General features: G+C 43.8%; 1 protein-coding gene across 6 annotated transcripts in view; it reads left to right on the forward strand.

Annotated features, from left to right (window-relative positions):
* Window positions 1-22,364, forward strand: part of MPP7 (MAGUK p55 scaffold protein 7) — a 284,418-nt gene that overhangs the window by 1,399 nt on the left and 260,655 nt on the right. For 2 of the 6 annotated variants that reach the window (XR_003003786.1, XM_024750108.1), the window contains exon 1: window positions 8,353-15,086. The exons of 2 other annotated variants lie outside the window; for them this stretch is intronic. The gene's annotated coding sequence lies outside the window, so the exon portion shown is untranslated. Of the gene's footprint in view, window positions 1-1,542; window positions 2,210-8,352; window positions 15,087-22,364 lie in introns of those variants that run through there. 2 more of the 6 variants (XM_024750115.1, XM_024750116.1) reach the window with 2 other exon arrangements.

Below are 22,364 nucleotides of genomic sequence, written 5' to 3' on the forward strand. Positions count from 1 at the left end.
TTTCTCCCAGCCCAAAGATATTTTATGTATATATCTGAGTTCAGATGTTTGGGAGGAATCCTCTGCTTCTCCTTGTTTCTAGATAGACTTAACAAAAATCAATTCCAAGTGCTTTCCAAGTCTCTCTTTAAAACGTGTCTACACGGGCCTCTCTTCAAATGGAAACTGTTTCTTTGAAAATGCTTGAAAAAATTACATTCTAAGAAAGGAGATTAAAGTTGTTTGTACTGCCATATTTTTAGCAGACTTTAGTTACATTATTTCCTGTGTGATGGTAGTTTCACAAATGTATAATGTTGCAAAACAGAGCATCACAGAACTGCGTGTAGCTGTTTCCTGTTTCTTCTGAAAGATTTACTCCAGTTGAAAATTTATGACCCTTGTGCTAAAAAGGGCCATGTAACTGCATAACTCAGGAATTAGAGCAACACATTCCAGAACACTGGAATTTTAACACATTCTGCTAAATTAGTAGAATTCTCCCAGTGCTGTAAGCGCAACCTTTGCAGCCAGACACTTTGGATGAGTTCAGATCCTGGATGTGTGTATCAGCTGTCGGACATTTGGTGCGGTGCTTAATCTCTCTCTGCACCAGTTTCCTCCTTTGTAAAAAGCAAACGATAATATGTACCTTGCAGAATAATTTGAGGGTTAAATGTGGTAACATATTGTAAAATACAAACTACAATTTAAGTGCTCAATAATGTTGACTTTGTACATACGCACGACATACTATGATAAAGTTTTCTAGCTATAATAATTCTAACAGGCTTATACCCTTCATATTCTAAATTACTATTTAGGTTATAAAATGTGTCTAAACTGCCAAACAAAACAAAACTGTAAAGCAGTAACTTTTAAACTCCCACATGCTTCAAAACTATTTTAATGATGTCCTTTCAATTTTAATTTACATCATAAGTCACGTAAATGGAGTGAGGGCAGGATAGGGTTAGGACAGTCCTCAGGGAATGGATGGGAAGCAGAAATACGGTAGCAAGATAAGCCACCTGTAATTTATTAATCACACGCAGACACCCACACAGACACACATTTGACACACTGGCAGTGCGTGTGCCTCAAATTCTACCTAAATTTCTTAAAACATGGTGCTAATGAAACCGAGATTCGCAGGTCACTTAATTTCTAGAAGAATAAAAGCTCCCTAGTGTCTTAGGGTAGCTGGAAAGAGAACTCAAGGAAAGGGTAGATGGGGTAACCCCAGCCAGTACCACAGCTGGATAAACAGAACGAATGGCTGCTCGGTTAACGTGAGTCGGTGGCACCATACTCCCGTATCGAGGGTAGAACGTATAATTTCTAAATGTCTAAAGCCTGTGTCCGTGACCTCTGTAACACCAAGAGATGAAATGTGAGAATAAAAATTGTTCTGCTTTTCTAGGTAAAGATAATATTTTTAAAACTACAAACTGAAAATCACTTTTGGGGATAGCATCTTTTGTTTGTATGATCATTTTTATCTCAGGCTGATTTGCTAAAATATGGGTGAACAAGACCAGTTATCGGGATTGAATAGTGAGTGCACTATGGTATTGGCTATGTGGTTTCTTGCCTTACAATTCCTATCATGACTTTTAGCTAAATTTACTTGAAATTGTGTCTAACGACCTCCCCAGGACTTTACATCAGGAACTTATAGCTTTACTTGCTTGAGGCCCCTGTTCTCCGTGAGATTAGTGTGGGGAAGAGATTGAAGGCAGGTCTACTCATTGAGGAGCTGGGAAGTGGGAGGGGGTCTACATGAACTCTGAAGATGTCTCCCTCCATTCAGTCATTTATCAGATATTTGTGGGGCACCTACAGTGTGCTGGGTCCTGAGCTGAACAAAACTGCTGTGACTGTGCCCTCACTGAACTCATCTTCTAGCAGGAAGATGGTAAATAAACAAGGAAAAAAATGCTTAATTCCAAGTTGGCATAAGTCTCACAAAATGAATAGGGTACTGAGTGGGAGAATAGCCAAGATCGACTTCAGACAAGGAAGTAAGGGAAGGCGTCTCTGAGGAAGTGGCCTTCTCAGTGGAGATCCACAGGAAAAGAAGGAGTCAGACATTTGGTACAGGTAGGAGATCAATTCACAAAGAGAGAAAGAAGATATTCCATGAAGGTGTCCAGCTAGAAGAGGAAGGAGTTTGCCATACTGGTGTTAGTCTGTACAATATTGGTGAGACTGGAATATAACGATCTAGGTGAGGAGTTGTGAGCAACGAGGTTGGGGAAGTAGGGTTTCGATCGTGCAGTAAAAAATGTGAATTTTGTATTAGGTGTGATGGAAGCTATTGATTTAAGTAGGGAAGTAATGATCCAATTTATATTCTCATATGGTCACGGGGGTTGATGTGTAGAGAAAAGATGAAGGTGGGCAAGAGTGGGAAGCAGAGAAATCAAATAAACGTCTATTTCAATAGTTTGGCACAAAGGTGATAACAGCCTGAAACAGAGTGGTGACGGTGGAGACAGAAGAACCAATAGTTCTCGAGAGGTTGAATGTGGGAGCGAGGAAAGGGAAGAATAAAACGTTACTCCCAGGTTTCCTATAGGACATAATTAGGCAGCTGGAGGTGCCATTTGCTAAGATGGGGGAGGAAATCAAGAGTTCAGTTCTGGAGAAGATGAAGAACCAATGCTTCTGCTGATTTTGTGAGCTCCCCTGCTGGGTCTGCGTGGATGTGCAAATTTCCTTTGAAGGATCTGGACTGGCTAGGCAGTTCTGCGTCCTGCCATCTCCTGTAAGAAGATTGCCTCTTGAATCTTGTGGTCACTCTTTGGGCAGAGCCTTTTTTCCCCTCCGGTTCCTTTACCGCCTTATTCCAACTACGTCTGTTTTGGATCTCTCTGAGACCTCCACTTCCTAAACCTTTGGTTTTTTGGCTCAGTTCATCCATCTTCTTCTGGCCATGCTTCGGCTCCTGTCGAGTCAGCAGGTCAATACCATGGGCCACTTTCTCAGGAGCCTTCTCAGTCTCCCATGTTCTTTTTCCTTCAGATTGTACAATCATTCACTCAACTAATTTTTGTAGAGCGCTCTACCTTACTGGGGGAGTCAAGGGTCGTTTCATTGCTACAATTAGGAGGCCGCCTCCAAAAAACTGACAGATGCTTCCAGGCACTCTCCCCTCCGTTAGGATAGTCTCCACTGGATCCGCAAGGATGATGCTGAGGTTCACGGGGCTGGGAAGGAGTGGAGAGGTGGCCTAAATTAAGCTGTTCATCCAGGAAGTGAGGCCTTTGGAAGCAGTTCTACGAGAGCTCACTGAGCCATGGATTGATCAAACCTTGATTTGGATGGGGTCCTCAAAAGATATCCAGTTACACCTTTTACCTTGACCTTTTTTGGATCCCTTTTCTCTTTTTCTTCAGGTGTTTTCTTTTTCTTTGTTTGTTTGTTTTTGTTTTTTAAGATTGGATAAGTTCTACTGATTTGTGTTCAGATTCACAGACCCTTTCTTCTGCTTCTTCATTGGCTGTGAAGCCCATCCAGGAAGTTTTTTTCGTTCCAGATATTATACTTGTCAGCTCTAGAGTTTCATTTTGGTTCTTCTTCCCTTCTCCTTCCCTCCCCCTTCTCCTCCTCTTTAAAGTATAGTTTCCATTTCTTTTCTGAGATTTTCCATCTGCTCACCCCTTATGGCCATCTTATCATTTATTTTTTGGAACTTATTTATAACATCTGCTTTAAAAAAATTCATATCTGCTAATTCCAACATCTTAGTCATTCAGAATATATTTCGACTGACTGATTTTTCTCTTAACTATGGATTACATTCCCCTGTTTCTTCACATATATAGTAATTTTTTAATGGTATACAGGACATTGTAGATGATACATTGTAGACACTACAGAATCTCTTATATTCCTTGAAGAGTGTTGATTTTTGTAATAGCAGGCAGTTAAATTACTGAGTGACCTACTCTAACTTGTGGAGTCTTTGTTTAACATGTATTGAGGGCAGGTCTGTTTTGGTTTCTCCCTTACTCCTGGGGTGAACCCTGCAGTCCTGGGACATAATGTTTACTGTAAGGGAGGGCCCTTTTAAGGTTTCAGAATAACTCTGAGATGTTTACCGAACCCCTCTAACTTGGTAGGTTTCAAAACTCTAAACTTTGTTTGCTTTGTGGTGGGAACAGCTAGAATCTGTCCTCATCTCTTTGTCTTGTGCCTTTTGTTTTCTGCTAGATGTTTTGCAGTCCACCCAACATATGCACAGTTTGAGTCAGTAGAGGGTTTGAGAGGAGTTTGCATTCCGACTTTGCGGCTCCCTCTGTTCCAGGATTTCCACCCTCAGTATCCACCACTCCACTGCCCCATTCTCCATCTTCTACCCCTCAGTCCAGTAAGTCTCGGCTTTCTTCTTGACTCCCAGCCACCCCACACTGCCTGACGCTTTCAACCAATTTCTCCCCAGTGCCTTCAAATCATTAAAAAAAAAAATTTCAGAGTTTATAATTGTTATATCAAAAGTAAGGCAAGTACAATACAAGCTACTCCACTCTTACCAACACTAAAACCTGCAGGTAGCAGTTTTATTGGTGAGTACTGGCAGACGTGTTTGGTGGATGCAGTGTGGCATCTGTTGGGAAGCTATTCACAGCATCTGGCTTCATTGTCTCACTCATCCTCATATCACCTCAAAGTAGGGAGAAAAGAGGAATTATCACTCTTTCCATTGTACAAAAGCGAAAACCTGTAATAAAGAGAATGGGAAACAAGTGCTTATGATCAGGGTATTTTAGCCAATGGGCTGAGAGTGGGCCCTACACCTTCATTTTTATCTTGTTCCTGTTGGACAAGGTTCAAATCTGTAAAGATATGAAAGCTAAAAAGATGTATAGAAATGTGCATGTCCTCAGTTACAGCAAAACTTCATTATTTCAGACTCTATATTTTGATGATTTAAAGTACAAATGTGACTCAGTTTTGCATTATCTACTAAAGAAAGTTTCACAACTGAAAAACAATTAGAAATATTAAAAGAATATAGCAAAGCTGTTAGTTTTAAAAGTAATGTGCAAAAAATCAATACTTTCCTAAACTCAAAAAAGAAAATGAAAGTATCAAGTAAGAGAGAGAGCATTCACTCAGTCACAACCACAAACCAAAAACCTTAAGCACTTAGGAATAAACTTCAGGAGGAAGTATTCAAGGAATACTGAATATTTTTATGCTTCAGCACAAGGAACATTTTGAAATATTTGTACTATCTAAATTAATAATAGGTATCCCAACCAATTGGAGGAGAGGGAGGCGGCCAGAAGACTTGATCGATTAGGCCACAGATTATTAAGAGGTTCAAGGAGTAGACAGGGCAATTTTGGAAAAGAAGAGAAAAGATGAACAGTATCTCTTTATAATACATTTTAATATATGGCATAATAAATATAAAATGTGTTATGATACATAATACAGTGGTTAAAACAATGTGGCAACATAAAAAATACACTGGTTAAAACTGTGGTAATTAAAATAGATATGGCAATGGAAAAGAACCGAGAGGCCGGTATACATAAATCTTAGTATGGAATAAAAGTGTTTCAAGTCACTGCCACATTGTATTTGGACAAATGGAAAGCCGTTATACGGAACTGGGTTTATACTTTATTCTTTTTTTTTTTTTTTTAAGAAGATGTTGGGGGTAGGAGTTTATTAATTCACTTTTGCTGTGTTGGGTCTTCAATTCTGTGCCTGGGCTTTCTCTAGTTGTGGCAAGCGGGGGCCACTCTTCATCGCGGTGCGCGGGCCTCTCACTATCGCGGCCTCTCTTGTTGTGGAGCACAGGCTCCAGACGCGCAGGCTCAGTAGTTGTGGCTCATGGGCCTAGTTGCTCCGCGGCATGTGGGATCCTCCCAGACCAGGGCTTGAACCCGTGTCCCCTGCATTAGCAGGCAGATTCTCAACCACTGCACCACCAGGGAAGCCCTATTTTATTCTTTACACCAAAATAAATTCCAGCTCTATAGAAAATGTAAATGCTAAAAATAGAACCACGAGGTATTACAAGAAAACATGGGTCAAAATATTTATAATTATGGAAGTCTTCCAATGGAGGAGAAAAGCATGTAAACTTTTCTTCTGTTAGGTAGAAAAATAAGATCAGAGCTATGAGTTTCTCTTTTTGGAATGGAAATCAACTTTTAATAAAAAAAATAGTTAAGGAAAAGTCTCAAGGTGGGTGGAAGGATTTTACTTTTCTTTTCTCAGAAATGACTCTGAGCTAACTCCTGACACTCAGAGAGAAAAAGCTGAGAATCCTACCAGGGCTGTTATAAATTCACAAACCTCATCCTTGTCGTATTAAAATTCTGCCCTACTGAAAAAAAGGAACACTAGGGATAATGTTCAGTTTCAAGGGATTCACACTTTAAAAACTATAAAATAGACCTTCAAGAACAATTATTCTATACTTTTGAAGATGTGGAATTGAACACTGAAACTATTTATTGCGTGTAGGTAAAAGTTCTAATTAGATTCAGTTTTACTTATTTTTATCTTTTATTAAGAACTCAAAAGTAAATCCCAACAGAGCTGAGATTTTTTAGTAACCAGGCATCAAGGGTCTATTCTATTAATGAGGCACTAGAAGTTTAAGTCGAATAAGAAAAGCATTCACGGTTCCCGGGACAGAACAGCACTGTGTGTGAGGACAAGTACTTCTTTGCTGATTGAATGTGGACCCAGACCACGTCAGTTTCAACAACTGAAAGATACAAAAGCGTGTTCTTGCTCACCAGGTCAGGGGACGGAGGGAACCCCAAGTCAAATGCCACTTACTTCCTCTTGTCCTGTAAGGACTTATTATCCGAGCTATTTTTGGTCTGTGGAACTCTTCCAATCACCTCTGTTCTGTGTAATACAATCAGTGCACCAAGGCCAACACCAAGGCAGAGCACAATGGCCACTAGTGTGCTGAGCTTCTAGGCTCTGGCTGGGGAATCAGAATTGCACTTGGGTCCTGACTTGAAAAATCATGTTCTAAACGTATCCCTAAGTGGTCAAGGGTGATTCACCCCCATTGGTAGAAATAGAAACCTCACTGGAGCAATGGGAGATGGATTAAACAGCTTCTGTGAAATAAATAACAAAATAAACAAATTAGAGCTCCAAGAAGTCTGTAAATCTGAGTCTTTAAACATCATTAAATATAAAGCACAAGTTTTCATGTCCACTCTTCCCATTAGCACACGTATTGAAGAAGTTCTTTACTGAGCTACACGCTGATCTGCCAGTTTTTCTTATTATGGTCAAACAAGAAGAAAGACAAATACTTTTTTTATCTAGCTGGAGATACTTTTCATTCTTTTGCTGGTGACAGTCAAATGAATATGAAATAAGCCAGGTAAAATGTAGAACACTTGTATTTTTAACCTCTCTTTCCAAGGCAGTTTCTCTCAGTTGAGTGAAAATGCTTTTTAACCTTTTTGGCCAGTTGAAATCAAAACCTGAGAGGCCCTAAGGCACTGCCTTGCTTCTAGTTTGGGCTGTGCTGTGTGAGGAGCTATTTTTACCGTCGGCCTGGAGCCATCTGGTTTCTCTGCGAAGGTTCACGATGGTGTTTTTTCAGTGCAGCTGGTCACATGTGCTCCTTTCCCAAGTCAAGGCTGATGACCTGGAGAGGAATGTGTGCAGACGCTCCGGCATCTTCAACGTCATCGTACCCTCTGCCGTTAGCTGATACTCTGGGTCATCAAGGCTGAGCGCTGGGCTTGGTGGCCACCAGCACTTCAACTCCCTTTTGCACGTTAGTCCTGAGGTTTGTAGGTAGAGCCTGGGACAGGGGTTCACGAACCGTCTGGTGAATCGATGGGCATTTACCTTCATGGTGGGACAGGGCACACCCTGCCACGTTTTCTGCCTCGCTGATGGGAGCAGTGTGCCAGGTGAATGTTAAGGAACCAAGTGCCTTGTCACAGTAAAAATATGCTGTGGACAGAAATTAGAAAAATGCCTTCCACGGCAGACTTGTGGGAAAGAGGAAATCGTCTCACGCGGCTCCATCGGCCTCGGCGGGGTGCGCTCACTCCTCTTGGGCAGTAAGCTGCCCGCACTAATGCTCTGGACTTCTTTTGTTGGTCTTTTTCTTTTAAAAAATTGCAGCTGAAGTGTGGCTTGTCACCATTTGGAGAAGTGTAAGTTTCTTTCCCTTTTCAACACCTTTCAATTCAATGACTATTTATAGGGGGCCTGGGGGACCTCCTCCATCCCTGCCCCTCTGACCTCTCATGTTTCCAGATGACAGCAGGGAGAAAAGCAGCCACCCTTCTCTGCAAGATGAAAAGTGTTCTTTTTATTCTGCCATGATGATTTAGGTGCTAGGGTCTTTTGGTGACAGTACCTACTAGAAGTACAGAAAAATCCCAATAATTAATGTGGGACTATACAAATAAAAATAAGAGGTTTTCATCAACCCAAGAACATTCCCCTGCATCATCACATACCCCAGAGTCTTTGGTGTTCAGCTCCGGAATGGACGCTCACAGCCAGGCAGCACTGGGTTTGGACGAGCCTCCGAGACTCAGGATCAAGGTAGGCACTGTGTCCTACCTTGTCTTCATCGCTACACAGTGGAGTTTTTCCCTTTAAGGGTTTTCTTAATACTGGTACAGACTATCCCTCATCCCCTAGATACACTCTCTTACTAACGCTTCTACTACGTATTCAATTACTCCTTTCAACTACCAGCCAGTGGTTTTGACCCTGACCATGAGGCAAGCCCCGACCTCAACCTTACACTGTGTTAAGAACGCTGGCCGTGGAGCAGATCGCAGCTCCATCACTTAGGAGCCGAGGACAAGCCACGTAACCTCTCGGTGCTGCAGTTTCCTCATCCATAAGAAGGAATAAGAATGATAATAGGGTTATGATGATGGTTGAATTAATCCTGGGGTCTACAAGCCAGTGGATGCCTGTGAACTTGAATGTGGAAATTAGTTACATCTGGGCTCGTTAGTTTTTCAAAGTTATGGTACCATTAAACGTGTCACTGGATCTTATTATTTAATGTGTTAAGAAAAAAGAAGTACTTTGAATATCATATAACTTTTCATTGTTTGGGCAATCATCTCAGTATGTTTTGTTTCTCTTGTGTCCCATCCCTGACAGGCTCCACTAGACGGCCAAGAAAAAGTAAAGTCTCCTTGAATTAATAAACATGCCAAGTACTTACAGTCTTTCTGAACATAATAATCATGACATACATAGGTGTTCAGTGTTATTATTATTATCTCATTTAATTCTCACAGTAACTACTAAGAGGTAAATATGGCTATTATCAACCCACTGGAAGGTATGCTTATGAGGGCAGGGATTGTTTTTCTGTGTTGTTCATTGTGTATCCCCAGAACCTAACATGGGCATGGCACGTAGTAGACATTCGATAAATATTGGTTTAATGAATGTCCGGACCCCAGTTTTGCAGATGAGGACACCAGGGCATTGAGAGGTGAAATAACACGTCCGTGGTCAACCAGCACCTACGTCATCAAGCCCCATCCATGTGGCTCCAGGGCTGGAGACTGAACTTCCTCATCTGCCGTTTCCTGGTCATTTCATAATTCTTCAAGCGGCAGTCTTTCCCCAGCATAGGGCTTGTATTTGGGAAAAGCAGTGCCTAGTTTTGGCCGAGACTTCTTAGCGGAAGCAGAAGGAGATGCTCATGCAGAACTGGGGGACCCAAGTTTCACCTGGTCCTCACGTGATAACATGGCAAAAGTAAAGTCCCATTAACATGTGAGTGTTCATGGCTTTTCCCCTTTTACACCTGCTAAAGGGAATTTTGTCTTTCTCAGCTTAGTTGCTGGGCTTTTATGGTGCTGGATTTGGGTTCAGAGAAAATGGAGAAGTGACAGCAGGGATGTACTCCAGCAAGGATGGAGTTTCACCCACGGGAGAGGATGGTGAGTAGGAATCAAAGGGAAGAGACTGCGTCAAGGAGTGACAAGAGCCAGCAGGCCTGGGTGCCAGGGAGAGCTGAGAGTGACAGAGAGAGGTCTGGGGACTGCCTGCTGTGTTTGTGGAGGATGGAGGGCAGAGGTGGGCGTGGGAGGATTTTTCAAAGTTTTGTCACGCAAAACTTCTTGCCTCCCTCTCTCTCCCTGCTCTTGAGTCATGAGCATTTCCTTTAGACGCGTAGTAAAAACGTTAACTTCTAGGCCTCTGAGCTAATGGTTAGCTCAATACTACTTCTTCAGGACAGGGACTACATACACTGCAGCTTTCATGTGGTCAGTCAACGCAGGGTCTCCACTGGCTTTCTCCTGTTCTACTTCTCGTTGTCAGGGTCAATGCTGCTAGGTGGTCCCAGGTCCCGGAGCACAGGACTCCTTACGTGAGTTGGAAGATTGGCTCCTTCCTTGGCTGTGCGATTCATTTCATCCTGTGGCCCAGAAGTGGCCCCAAATGTATCCAGTGTTTCTCTAAATTTCTCAGAAAAGCAGGGTTTTTTTTAATCTCCCATGAGTATCTGCAAAGCTAAACACACATATCTACGAAAACAAGTAATGGCTTGCAAACATAGTGCAGTCGAAATAAATTCTTAAAAAAAATTCTATAAAGAAAATGTAATCTGAAGGGTTAAGGATGACAGTTGAGGGTTTTGACTCTGACATGAGGCAGACGGGTTTAATCCCCAGCTCTGCCAATTATTAATCATCTAAATTTGGGCAATTGGGAATTGCCTGGTGGTCCAGTGGTTAGTACGCCATGGTTTCACTGCCAAGGGCACGGGTTCAATCCCTGGTCGGGGAACAAAGATCTCACAAGTTGCATATGGCGTGACCAAAAAAAAGGGGACAACTAACAGAATTACCCTAACCTCACTTTTCTCATCTGTAAAATAGAGAGAATAATATATATCCCACGGTGTTTACTGTGAGGACTGAATGCCAGAATCCAGGTAAGATATTTAACAGGTGTTCACTGTCACTCTTACTTAACAGGGAGCAATTTAGATGTACAGAGCATGAAAAGGTCTTTCTCATTTGGTGTCTATTTACAGATCTGTAATTAACCTCTTTCTGGTTTTCCAAAACAGACTGCCCCAAAGATATATTCTGGTCTCTCTCTTTTGCAGGATAGAAAACTGCTTACATATGTGAAATGCCAGCTCTTCTTTCTGGCTTCTAGCAGCATCATTAAGGTTTGAAACCTTCCAGATCCAAGTTCGGGTGAGGCATAGATCTGGGACTGGTGAGCTTCCTGGGTGCCCTGTGGGAAGGAAGCTTCTTGATCAGAGTGTTTCACAATGGGCTGTGGGCCCTGAGGGGCTCCCAGGGTAGGCCTCTTCCTCCCAGGATGCTGAGCTCAGGGAGAGCCCTGTTTTCCCAAGATCACTTCCGGTTACAGTGAGGGGGCGAGCTGCATCACGGGCCTTTCCCAGGGCCTTCATCTGCAACAAACCACTGTAAAACACACACACACACACACACACACACACACACACACACACACACACACACACCCACCAAAAGACACATTAGAAATTGAACATGTGGAAATAGATGATTTGAAAAGAAATGAATAGAAATGAAATAATCATTTAAAATTTTTAATTTTAAATCTTTGTGAAACAGAGATTTGGCACTCACCCTGAATATTAAGAGCATGTAAGGCAAATGGGGTATGGAAAGAATATGCAGTCATTTCAGCAGGACCAGCTCCACTATCCTTAGGTATTTGGTAACTTCAATAGTCTATTTTTTTAAGTAGGCTGATTGGAAGGGTCCTCTTTCTCACTAGTATTGCCAAAAATAAAAAATAATTTCAATGATTTTACTTTGAAACAGTCTTTTTTCCCCTACCAGATTAATTTTCCTTAAATACCATTTTCCTTACAAGCTAAAAAGCTTTAGCAATTCCTGCTGGCTTTCAGACCTGATCCAACTTTCTCAGCCTGGAAATCTAGGTCATCCCATCGTTGTCCGACCCTTCCCTACAGAAATCTTCCATCCCAGCTGGTATCCTCATTCTTCTCCAAACATACATCGCTCGTTGCTCCTTCAAACAGTTTAACCATGCTGAACCCCAAAGGAAGTCCCTCCTGCAAGGCATTTCTCTCCCTCAACTCATTTCTTTTCCTTCAATTCATGTTCATCTCTCAGATTTTTCCCCTCCAGAGACACTGACTGATTCCTTTACGTGGAGAAGTCCCAGGTGTGACTGGAGGAAGTAAACAAATGATCCCCACAGTGCCTTCAACAGAGCAGTTTCCCTTCTGGAGGCAGCGAAGGGCACCAGAAGGTTCATTTGTATGGATAAATGTGTATTTTTATGAATGGAATTTTCAATATTTAAATACCCCCTGTGAATTTATGTCCTTATTTACTTCAGTGTAGCCAAACATAACTCAAAATTCAGCTAATTTAAGACACAGTCTCATTCTGAATAAATAAATGAAGCAAGCAAACCTTTTTCAAGGAGAAAATGTCTTTGAAAGGGATTTCTAAAGCTTCATTACATTACATGCAGAAGTTGGTTCTCTGGTGAATAAACAGAAGTCATAGCCTGCTTCTTGCAGTACAATTTTCGCAGAAAAAACAAACACACACTGCCTACTGGTGGTGATTATTCGGATTTGGGCAGGTAAAACACCGTTCCGTGTCCCAGCGCACAGAGCTGGAGTACTGTGTATCTGAGAGCGCTTCCGGGAGAACAGTCCTACGGCTTTTCATCAGAGAATCCCAGCCTGCTCTGGTGAGCCGTGCAATGTTTTTGTGTAGGGAAGGAGGAACCAGGAATCCAGGGAGACCTCGTGGTCTGTGAGGTCCCATGCACAGTGCTTTGAGGTGTTTTCCCACTTAAAGATCGTAACACCTCAGCACCACAGCTGCTGTTACCCCGCTGTTACGGTTAAAGGCATTGCAATTACGGGATCAGTGCAAGAGTTCTTTATTTCAATCCGAGGTAAACAAAGTAACGATTACCTGTGACAGTTGGAATGCCCACTCTGTTGGGAGAATCATATACAAGGAGGCATGAAAGTGAGCTCAAGCTTGCCAAGCTCTAAATCAATGACACTTGCTCGTAGCAGACGGTGGCGCCCGGAGTGACAGCACAGGGTCGTGTAGTGACAGCACACAGGCAACCGTGGTTATGTCACAGGTATCACACGTTTGTAGTTTTATCGTTCCTGGCAGGTGGCACTGAAGTGTCTTGTTCTACCAAAAGCAGCATATTACAGCAAATTTCCAGCAAACGGAAGTGAAGTATCTTGAAGAGTGGTGTCTTTTCCTAATTTCTGCCAAGGCGCCAGCCACGTGGCCTGGCAGAGGCTGGGGGGCGGCAGCCCTTCAGTCGTTGACCATCCCAGGCCTCTCCTAGGGGGTCTCCGTTGCACTGGTCTCCCTGCCTCTGCACCAATGTGGCAAAACTTCCATGGTTTCCATCACCGTGAACCTTTGCAGACTTGCCTTAAAATCGTTTTTTAAAAAGTTAAGGAATTGTATTTAGAAGTCAGGAGAGTTGGCGTGAGTCCTTGGGGGCTAAACCAATTTCTTTTAGAAATCAGTTTTTATGAATCTTGATTTCATAAAATGTAGTAATCAACAGAAGAGCTGTTCTAGCATGTAAAATGGCAAATGCAAATGACAGGGATGCTCCTTTGCCCTTTGTTTTGGGACATCTGGCCTTGAAGTTTTAGGATATTGACTTTATCAGCTAAGCCTCTTAACTTACAGCATCTTACTCAGTATTTCCAGAAAGGACCTGCCTGGGTCACAGCTTCCCCTTTTATGAACTGGTCGCCTGGACACAGGCATGGGGACAGCAGCCGTGATTCTAGCACCAAAACCTGGGCAGGGTGAAGACAGCCAGGCGCAGGCAATGGGCTCTTCTCTTTGGGGACTGAAGTGTGGGACCGAGGGACACAGTGCCTGAGGGATGACAGAGCTGAGTCGCACTGAATGCAGTGCCACAGTTGAGAGAGGCTGCTGCGGACCTGACTACTTCTTCCCAACCTTGGGTGTCCAGATCTTCCACTGAGCTCTTGAGCTACTTTAGTATCCTTCGTATATACATATATACACGTGCGCGTACATATATATAATCTCTTAAAAGTCAACTTCATTTTTAGAGCAGTTTTACCTTTATTGAAAAATAACAAAGATAGTACAGAGAGTTCTCATATACCACACACCTAGTTTTCCCTTTCAGGAACCTAGCACATTCATCACAATTAATGAACCAATATCGATACATTGTGATTAACCAAAGCCCATATTTTATCCAGCTTTCCTTAGTTTTACACGGCGTTGCTTCTCTCTTCCAGGATCCCATCTAAGCTACCATATTACGTTTACTTGTTACGTCTCCTTAACCTGCTCCTGGCTGTGACGGGCTCGGACCTGTCTTGTTTTTGAGGACCTTGACAGTTTTGAGTAGTACTGGTTAACTATTTTGTAGCATATGCTCCTCTGTTAGGATTTGTCTGCTGTTTCTCCCATGCTTAGACGGAGGTTCGGGGTTCTGGGAAGGAAGACCACACACACTGTCAACATGACTTGTCATCACTCTTGACATTGGCCTTGATCACCTGCCTGAGGTGGTATCAGTCAGGTCTGTAATCTCAAATGTATTATTATTTAGTGTGTCTCTCTCTATCTTTTTTGCTTACATGGTTTCTTTTTTTTAATCTTAGAATTTAAACTCAGATCTCAGAGACTTATCTATTAAGTTCTTTTGTTTCCTGCTCATTTACCAGGGAGAGGGAATTTGGGGATAAAGGTGTAGTCATGAGAAAACTACATGAGTTAAGAAAATAGAGGCAACAAAACAAGAGTGCCGTCTCCTAAAGCGCCGTCTTAGTTGGCAGTGCAACGTCTGTGTGTGCATACCCGCAGATTGTTTCTTCTGCCGCGGCACCAAGGCTTTCCATTCTGCGATGGCTCCTCCTTACACATTTCTTAATCTTCTGTGTACAGGAAGGAGTCACTCACTTTCCAAGTGGCTTGATGAGGAAGCTTCTCATTTCCAGGTCAGCACTAGTTAACGAAGGATGGTGGATCGTAGGCTCTGGGGAACAAAAGTAGAACAAGAGTGATTTTGCTTGTGGCTCTCTCCCTTGTGAGCTCAACAAGGTAAGTACAAAGATGACTATTAATTAAATATAAGTTCTGAGTAACTCATTTCACTCTATTTTTTCTCAACTTTTCTATCGATGCGTTTCTTTCTCAATGTAAAACACTTATTCCAATCATAAGCATTGCAAAGTGAAGGTATTCTTTGTACCTTGGGGCTGTTCTTTCACAATGAGTGTGGCTAAATAGAGATAGGACTCATTTTGGGATAAGTTATCATTGTTCTCACTTTATAATCATGGCGAAAAGAGTTTTGGTCTTTTTCAAAAATGCCAAATGCAATTAAAAATTTTTTGGTCTTATGCTCACCTCAAATGCCATGGATTGAAGAGTGTTTTTTTCTTCTTTTTTATAAATTTATACATATATATATATTTTTTTGGCTGCATGGGGTCTTCGTTGCGGTGCGCGGGCTTTCTCTAGTTGTGGCGAGCAGGGCCTATCTTTGTTGCGGTGCGCGGGCTTCTCATTGCAGTGGCTTCTCTCGTCGCGGAGCACAGGCTCTAGGCGCGTGGGCTTAGTTGCTCTGCGGCATGTGGGATCTTCCTGGACCAGGACTCGAACCCATGTTCCCTGCACTGACGGGTGGATTCTTAACCACTGCACCACCAGGGAAGTCCCTGAAGAGTGTTTCAAAACTACTCCAAACTTCAAATTAACAGCTTTCCAAACTTGGGAGGATGGAGGCACATTTGATTTAGTACGAGGAACTTAAATGTGCGTGTGTGTGTGTGCGTGTGTGTGCGTGCGTGTGTGTGTGCGCCTGTGTGTGTGTGACCGTCAGATAGGCATGTCTTACAGGCACACCCGAGACCACACACAGGCTGAGGCTCCTCAGGTAAGCACACCGGCATTTAAGCAATTATCAGTCTCTTTAATGTGTCTCATCAGCCCCGAGGTCCTTAACTGTCTCACTGTAACACACTTGGTGACAGCTATGCTGAGGCCCACGTACAGCCTTGTGTTCATGGGATCATTGGTAATCAAGGTTCATTCACCCACATATCATGCTGTCATTCCTCACCCCTCTTGCTAAGAGTTATTGGACAGCTTTCAGTTCACACCTAGAAGCCCTTGAGGAGAAAGTCAGTTGCCAACTGCATCAGAATCCAATCTTGAAGAGTTGCCAGATAGGCCACAGTCACTGCTAGTCATTTGGATGGGTGCTTCTTGCTCAGGTACAACTGGTGGATTGAAACCCGCCCATCTTAAAATGAGTTCCAGATTAATTCAGTTAGCAAACGTTCACTGGGCACTGACCCTGTGCCAGACTTGGTGAATAAGTCAGGCCAAGTCCCTGTCACCATGGGGACAGTTTCTTTGCTTTCACTCGTAAGCAACATCAAGCTGGTGCTCTGGGCTCAGAGGAAGAATTTTCCCCCAAATTGATAGACCTAGAATCTTGACGAAGGGCCTACCGGATTAGTGAAGGATAAGGCAGAGTCTCTCGACCTCCCGAACATACCTGCAGGTACTCTCCCCTCACCAACAGGGTCACTGCTGGAATGAGTTAGTCAAGTATGCGTATTTGGGGAGAGAACAGCAGGCGAGATCGTATCAGTATCTCAGGGCTTCTGTAACTTTGCAGAGCCCTTCGGGTAACTGTAATACCCTCCGCTGGCTCTTCTTCTGGAGCGAGCAGACGTGAGTGTCTGCAGGTGCTTGTTTATGGTGTTTTGTGTGTTATTTCATTGTAGTCGCAGGATTCGGGCTGACCGGTGATGGTGCAGCGGTGGCAGTGAGAGTGTGGGGCTGGTACAGTGAAAGGAGATGCAGACATGAACACAGAACCTGGGGACCTAGGAGCCAGTGACCGGATCTGGGAAGAATTGGTCATTGATGATACAGCCCGGCAGCCAAACACCATCAGAGACAAACCTGGAGTCTCGCGTAGTCAGGCTTCTGGTCCTGTAACGAGGGAGCCCGGAGAGGACCTCCCCAGACTAAGGAAGAGCGGCGTTATCGCAGCGGGTGTGGGAAGGGTGGAGTTCAGGTCAGATTTAGGTGAGGCTGTGTTGTGATGGACTCAGAGCAGAGCAAGCCTGTCAGTCATATTTTATTAACATTTAGTAATATTCTTGCTGACATCAAGTATGAGCTGAAAGGTGGATTCAGAGTCCTATTTCCTTGGTAACCATAAAGTTAAGATAAACATGGAACGCTGTTTCCCCAGATCTCTTATCCGAAGGTCTGCACCTGAGGAAACCAAGGCTGTGTCCTTGTGTCAAAGGGACACACAGGCTCCCATCAGGAAAGAGTGACTCTTCCATTCTCACTGACACTCAAACAGCTAAGTTTCTGACAGCCTATGATTTTAGAGAACAAGTTTTTATCGCTCTATGTCCTTGGTGTTAAGAAAGCAGTTTTCGGAGACTCACACTAGTATGACAAGATGCAGCTGTAAAATTTTGACTGAGGCACCAAGAGACGATAGATGTAAAATTCTAAAAGTTACCAGAGCCAGAAGCAAATCTCAAAGGAAATATCTCAGCCCTTTGAGGCCTCTTCAGAATCCCTCACTCAAAGCCGGATGACAGGGCAGCGGTAGGGTGTAGGGAAGAATCTATGAAGGTTTTCTTTGAGGGAAGCGATGCTGAGTCCCACATAACCACTCGTCCAAGCTCTTCCTGTTTATCTCACAAGAGAGGGGGCATCAGAAGCACCACCAGGGCAGCTTGATTTGTGTCCTCCGGGATTTGGAATGCCTGACTTTCACCCGAGGTATCCAAAGCGGAGAGGCTGAAGGTAGCAGCTTGAGGCAGCAGTTCAGAGAGAGAGAGAGGGCAGGGGAGGGGGACCCGTGTGCTCTGCGAGCAGCTGCATGCCCACCACTGTTGCCGGGAAAGCATGTATGAGCGTTTCCTGAGGGCCAGAGGAGGGAGCTGCGCTGGAGATGCCGACGTCAGAATACCTGGAGGGGTCTTCTCCAGTGGGAACACCTGTGGAAGGTGGGCTTCAGGGACCAGAAACTACGGGGGTGGCAGCCGGAGAAACTGCATTGTCTAGGTCGTGGGAGGCACAGTCGGATGCTAAAAGTTCAGGTCAATGAAGCTCGAAGTGTTGATCAAAATATTGGCATTTGTATTAAAATTTCTGAAATAAAACCGTATCCTGTGGCTTAAACTGATGAAAGGTTTTGAATACTGAACAGCCGTCAGCACAGCGATGAGACCGTCCAGGTTTTCACCTGGGCAGGGGCAGGCCTCCTTCCCTCTGAGGGCATGCTGAAGGGACAGTGCTGGGCAGAGTTTCGCCTTCCGCTTCCATCCAGCCCTGAGGTTCTGCGTGCCCTACACGCTGGTCTCATCAGAGCCGAGAGCAAGGTCACCAACTTGGCAAGTGCTTTTGTTCCTTAAATACACTGAGGTCAAGATGTATCCTCCAGACAGGGGGATTTGGAATTAGTAGAAGGCTAAAGGCAACTTGAAACTGGAAGAGACGAGGGTACTTGGTGTCGGGAAGCCACCTGGAGTAGGGAGATATCAAGAAGGCTAGCAATCACCATTGAGGACGCTGGCCGTGGTCTGGGGGCCTCTACGTCAGTGTGAAAGGACAGGGGAAGACTGTCACTGAGTAGAGAATGGAGTCTCATTGACTGGGGGACACGATGAAGGCCTCTCTGGTCATCTACCCAGTGCCTGTTCACCTGGACATCTCTGCCCATCAACAGGGATGGTACTTAGCAGCCATGCCAGTGACCTCCATCCTCCCCACACCATAGGTGATGGGAGCGGGGGGGAGGGGGAGACCAAGCTGGGCCAGTTATATCTTCTCTCCATAGAACTTGGGATTGGGTCAAGGGAGTTGATTCAGTCGTGTGTGTGTTTGTGTGCGTGTGTGTGTGTGTGTGTGTGTGTGTGTGTGTCTGGGGTAGCTTTACTCTTCCTTACGGACACAGGAGCTTGGAAAGCTGTTTTCTGGAGAAGAATAGAGCAGAAGTGTAGAGAGAGGCATGTCTGAAGACAGAGAAAACTTCAGCTGAGTTTCTCATGGCTTTTCCGTCTCTGGCTCCCAGCCTTCCTGAAGACTGGCTTACTTTTGCTTATACTGGGCTGGCCAAAAAGTTCATTCGGGCTTTCCCACAACATCACCCGAACGAACTTTTTGGCCAGACCAATCTTTGGCTTCTATAAGACACCCCTCTATCTTTATAATTAATTTTTGAACTCTATTATTAAGGTAGAGGAATTACTCTTCAGTGGCTTTGAAGCACTGTGTCAGACATTGCAAAGACTGCATTTTAAAATTTCTTAGTTGCTGTATCTTTTGACGTGCCATCAGTCAGATATACTGAGATTCTATGACATTTCCCAGCCTTTCCTCTGATTGGCAGGGGCTGTCTCTCTTCCCTTATGGATATCTGCTAATTGTAACTTCAACTGAGAAACAGCGCACCGGCAAGCACAGGGAAGGGCTGGAACTAGCAGCACAGATCTCTACTCCAGGGGCTTTAGCTCTGTCCTAATTCTGGTCAAATAGGATTAACGCTCTTAACCCATTGCTATCCAAAAAAGAATGTCATAGTGAAAAGTGGGTATCTGCTAATTTTAATGACTTTTGTTGAAGAAATGAAGGAGATGATGATGTGAAACAGCGATCAGCTTATTTTCATACTTTGTCAGCCCCCATGCCTTCGGAATGTTGTCACCCAGTGGGTTTTTGTCTCCACCTTCTGGGTCCACCCATGCGAGGCAAGCTTGTGATGTGCGGAGAGTTGATTTTTTTGTGTGCCATGGTCTCTAAGGCTTCGCATCAGATTCCCTTCCTCCTGCCTGCTGCCCAGGGTTCATCTGCTGTTGCCCCGGGATCTGGAACCTTGTCCCCTGTCACTGGGATGACTCCTGATTCAGAGCTCCCTTGAATTCCCCCATCGCCTGTGCAGAGCTAGTTTGCCTATAGCCGCACCCGGGTCTGTGTCTCACGCCCAGCCTGTCCTTGGCAAATAGTTTGCTCTTCATAGATCTATGCTTGATAGACTGACGTAGTCAATGAGCGCCCATTTAAAAAGTTAATGATCTTATTGCAATATTAGCAACTTAAGAGAAAGAAATCTCCTTTGCCCCTTTCTGGAAGAAAACAGCCCACCTGGGGAAGTGGAGAGAAGGCCTACCTTTCACTGACGCTTGAAGTGTTGATCAACACATCAGGAATCCATGCAATAGAATTCAAACTTCTCGCCATTGCCTACCAGGCCCCACCGTCCCCTCTGCCCTGTCTGGGACCACCCTCCCGCACCAGCCTAGCCACCTGGCCCTCTCTCTGTTCCTCTAACACGTCGCTTTTCTTTCTCCTTCAGGGCCTTCGCCCTGCTCTTTCCTCTGCCAGGAATGTCATAGCCTTGCAGTTGTGTAGAGCTGTGGTTTCTCACTTAGGTGGCACCTCCAATCTTAGCATTTCTTCTAGAGCGTTTCTCCTTAGAGTATTCCTCTCTCTTTTCCCAATTTACAGTCACTCCCCCACCCCTCAGGTCACTGTTTCCCTCTTTGTCCTGATCCCTTTCTGTAACCTTACCTGTTCACTGTTTCATTATCTGTCTTCTCCAGCTGATAACTAGCTTCCAGTCTGTCTTGTTCAAGAGTATACTTAGTAGAGTGCCTAGTTCACGGCAGGAACTAGTAGTACTTGGTAATTAATATTGATTACATGTTTGGTGAGTAAGTGAATAAAAGAATAATCTTTGATATAAATTACTTAATCTCAAAGAAAGAATGTTAGTGACAGAATCTTAGGTGTTATTGTGGAATAAACTTTACTAGGAGTGCTAAGCCCTTCTCATCCCTCCCTCCTCCGCACCCCCTTCTTCTTCTTTTAAACATAACTAGATCTCAACACTAAGTTTCTTTCTCAGAATACTCTGGGACACATATTTTCAGACTAGCGTTTAGAATTCCATTTCTTACAAGGGTTCTATAAAAAAGTCTTTGTTAGGTAATGAGGTTACTCTGTCCTCCAAAGAGCTTTACCTTACTCTCCAGAAATGAGAGAAAAAAAGATTTGTCTCATTCTTTGTATTAGGTTTCTTGTCCTTACATCACTTCAAGTTCATGTTTACCTTAACATTCCTTTCCTTCCTTACGTTTGACTTTTGCCAATCTGCATTTTTTCTCAACACTATAAGTTTTATGGAGCTGTTGGGTGAAGTGCTTCACTTCAAATAGCCTATTTCAGAACCTCGTGGGAATGACAAAGAGAACAAATAGAAGGGGAAAGCAGCTAGAGAGGGTTAAGCGAGTGTGGTCCCCAGGTGAGATATACTTCGCCCCCTTTCTAGACTGGCTGGCGTGGTCTGAGAGCTCAGATGACTGTAGGTCTTCATCTCCACTCCCTCCTCCCTCTGCTTCAATCTTCAAAATCTAAGTCTCATCTCCGAGGGCTGTCACGTTCCTTTCTTTCTTAAAATTCCCTCCATTAGCTGAGTTCTCCAGTTTATCTTCTAAATTTCTTTCTGTAGTCTAATCTTTTGATTAAAGCTTTATTGTGTATTTTGTATTCTCACTTCTTGCTATGAATCTGCTTACTGGGCAGTTCATTATACACTATATGTTGGGCAAATAGTAGTTATATGGAAAGAGTATTTATAAAGTTCTTTAAGACAGCTCAGTCATAGTTATAAAGTTCTTTAAGACAGCTGAAGGGGGCTGATACCAGAATGTACTTTTTTGATGGCTCTCAGGTTTTGCGTTTATTACTGTATTTTCTTCTGTTGCGGAAGGATTAGTTCCCACGGATATCCTCAAAGTTTGCCTTTACCATTCTGTGTAACTTATTCATGTCCTATTAAACATTTTTTTCTAATTATACAAGTAATACACGTTCAATATGGAACACGGAAAGGTAAAAAACAAAAACAAAAACAAAAAAACACAGCATAATCTCGCCAGGGGTGAAAACATTTCACACCTTCTTTTTGCATATGCCAATTTCCCTGTGAATCTTAGGCAGCATTTTAAAAAACACCCAAGAGGTCGCTCTAAATCTAAGCGATGTTTAGGATTAGCTGCTATTCAACAAGTTCATACGGAAATCAAAGACTCTTGGTGGAATAAGGAAGCTCGCTTCTAGCAAAGGAACCTGGGCATCCGGGGTTCCCTTAAGGAAGGCAGCTAGCTGGTACACGAAACAGCTGGTTCTGCAGCCACCCGGGGGCGGAGCGGGCGGAGGCGGAGCTTCGATGATTGGGGAAGGGGGAGAGGAGCTACAGGGCTTCCACCAATCAGGGCTCTGCTTTGTTTTCACGTACCGACCAATGAGGGAGCGCTGCTGGCGAGCCTGTCTTCA

This window comes from Neophocaena asiaeorientalis, unplaced genomic scaffold (genome assembly GCF_003031525.2).
Source record: "Neophocaena asiaeorientalis asiaeorientalis breed wild unplaced genomic scaffold, Neophocaena_asiaeorientalis_V1.1 scaffold4, whole genome shotgun sequence".
Taxonomy (NCBI): domain Eukaryota; kingdom Metazoa; phylum Chordata; class Mammalia; order Artiodactyla; family Phocoenidae; genus Neophocaena; species Neophocaena asiaeorientalis.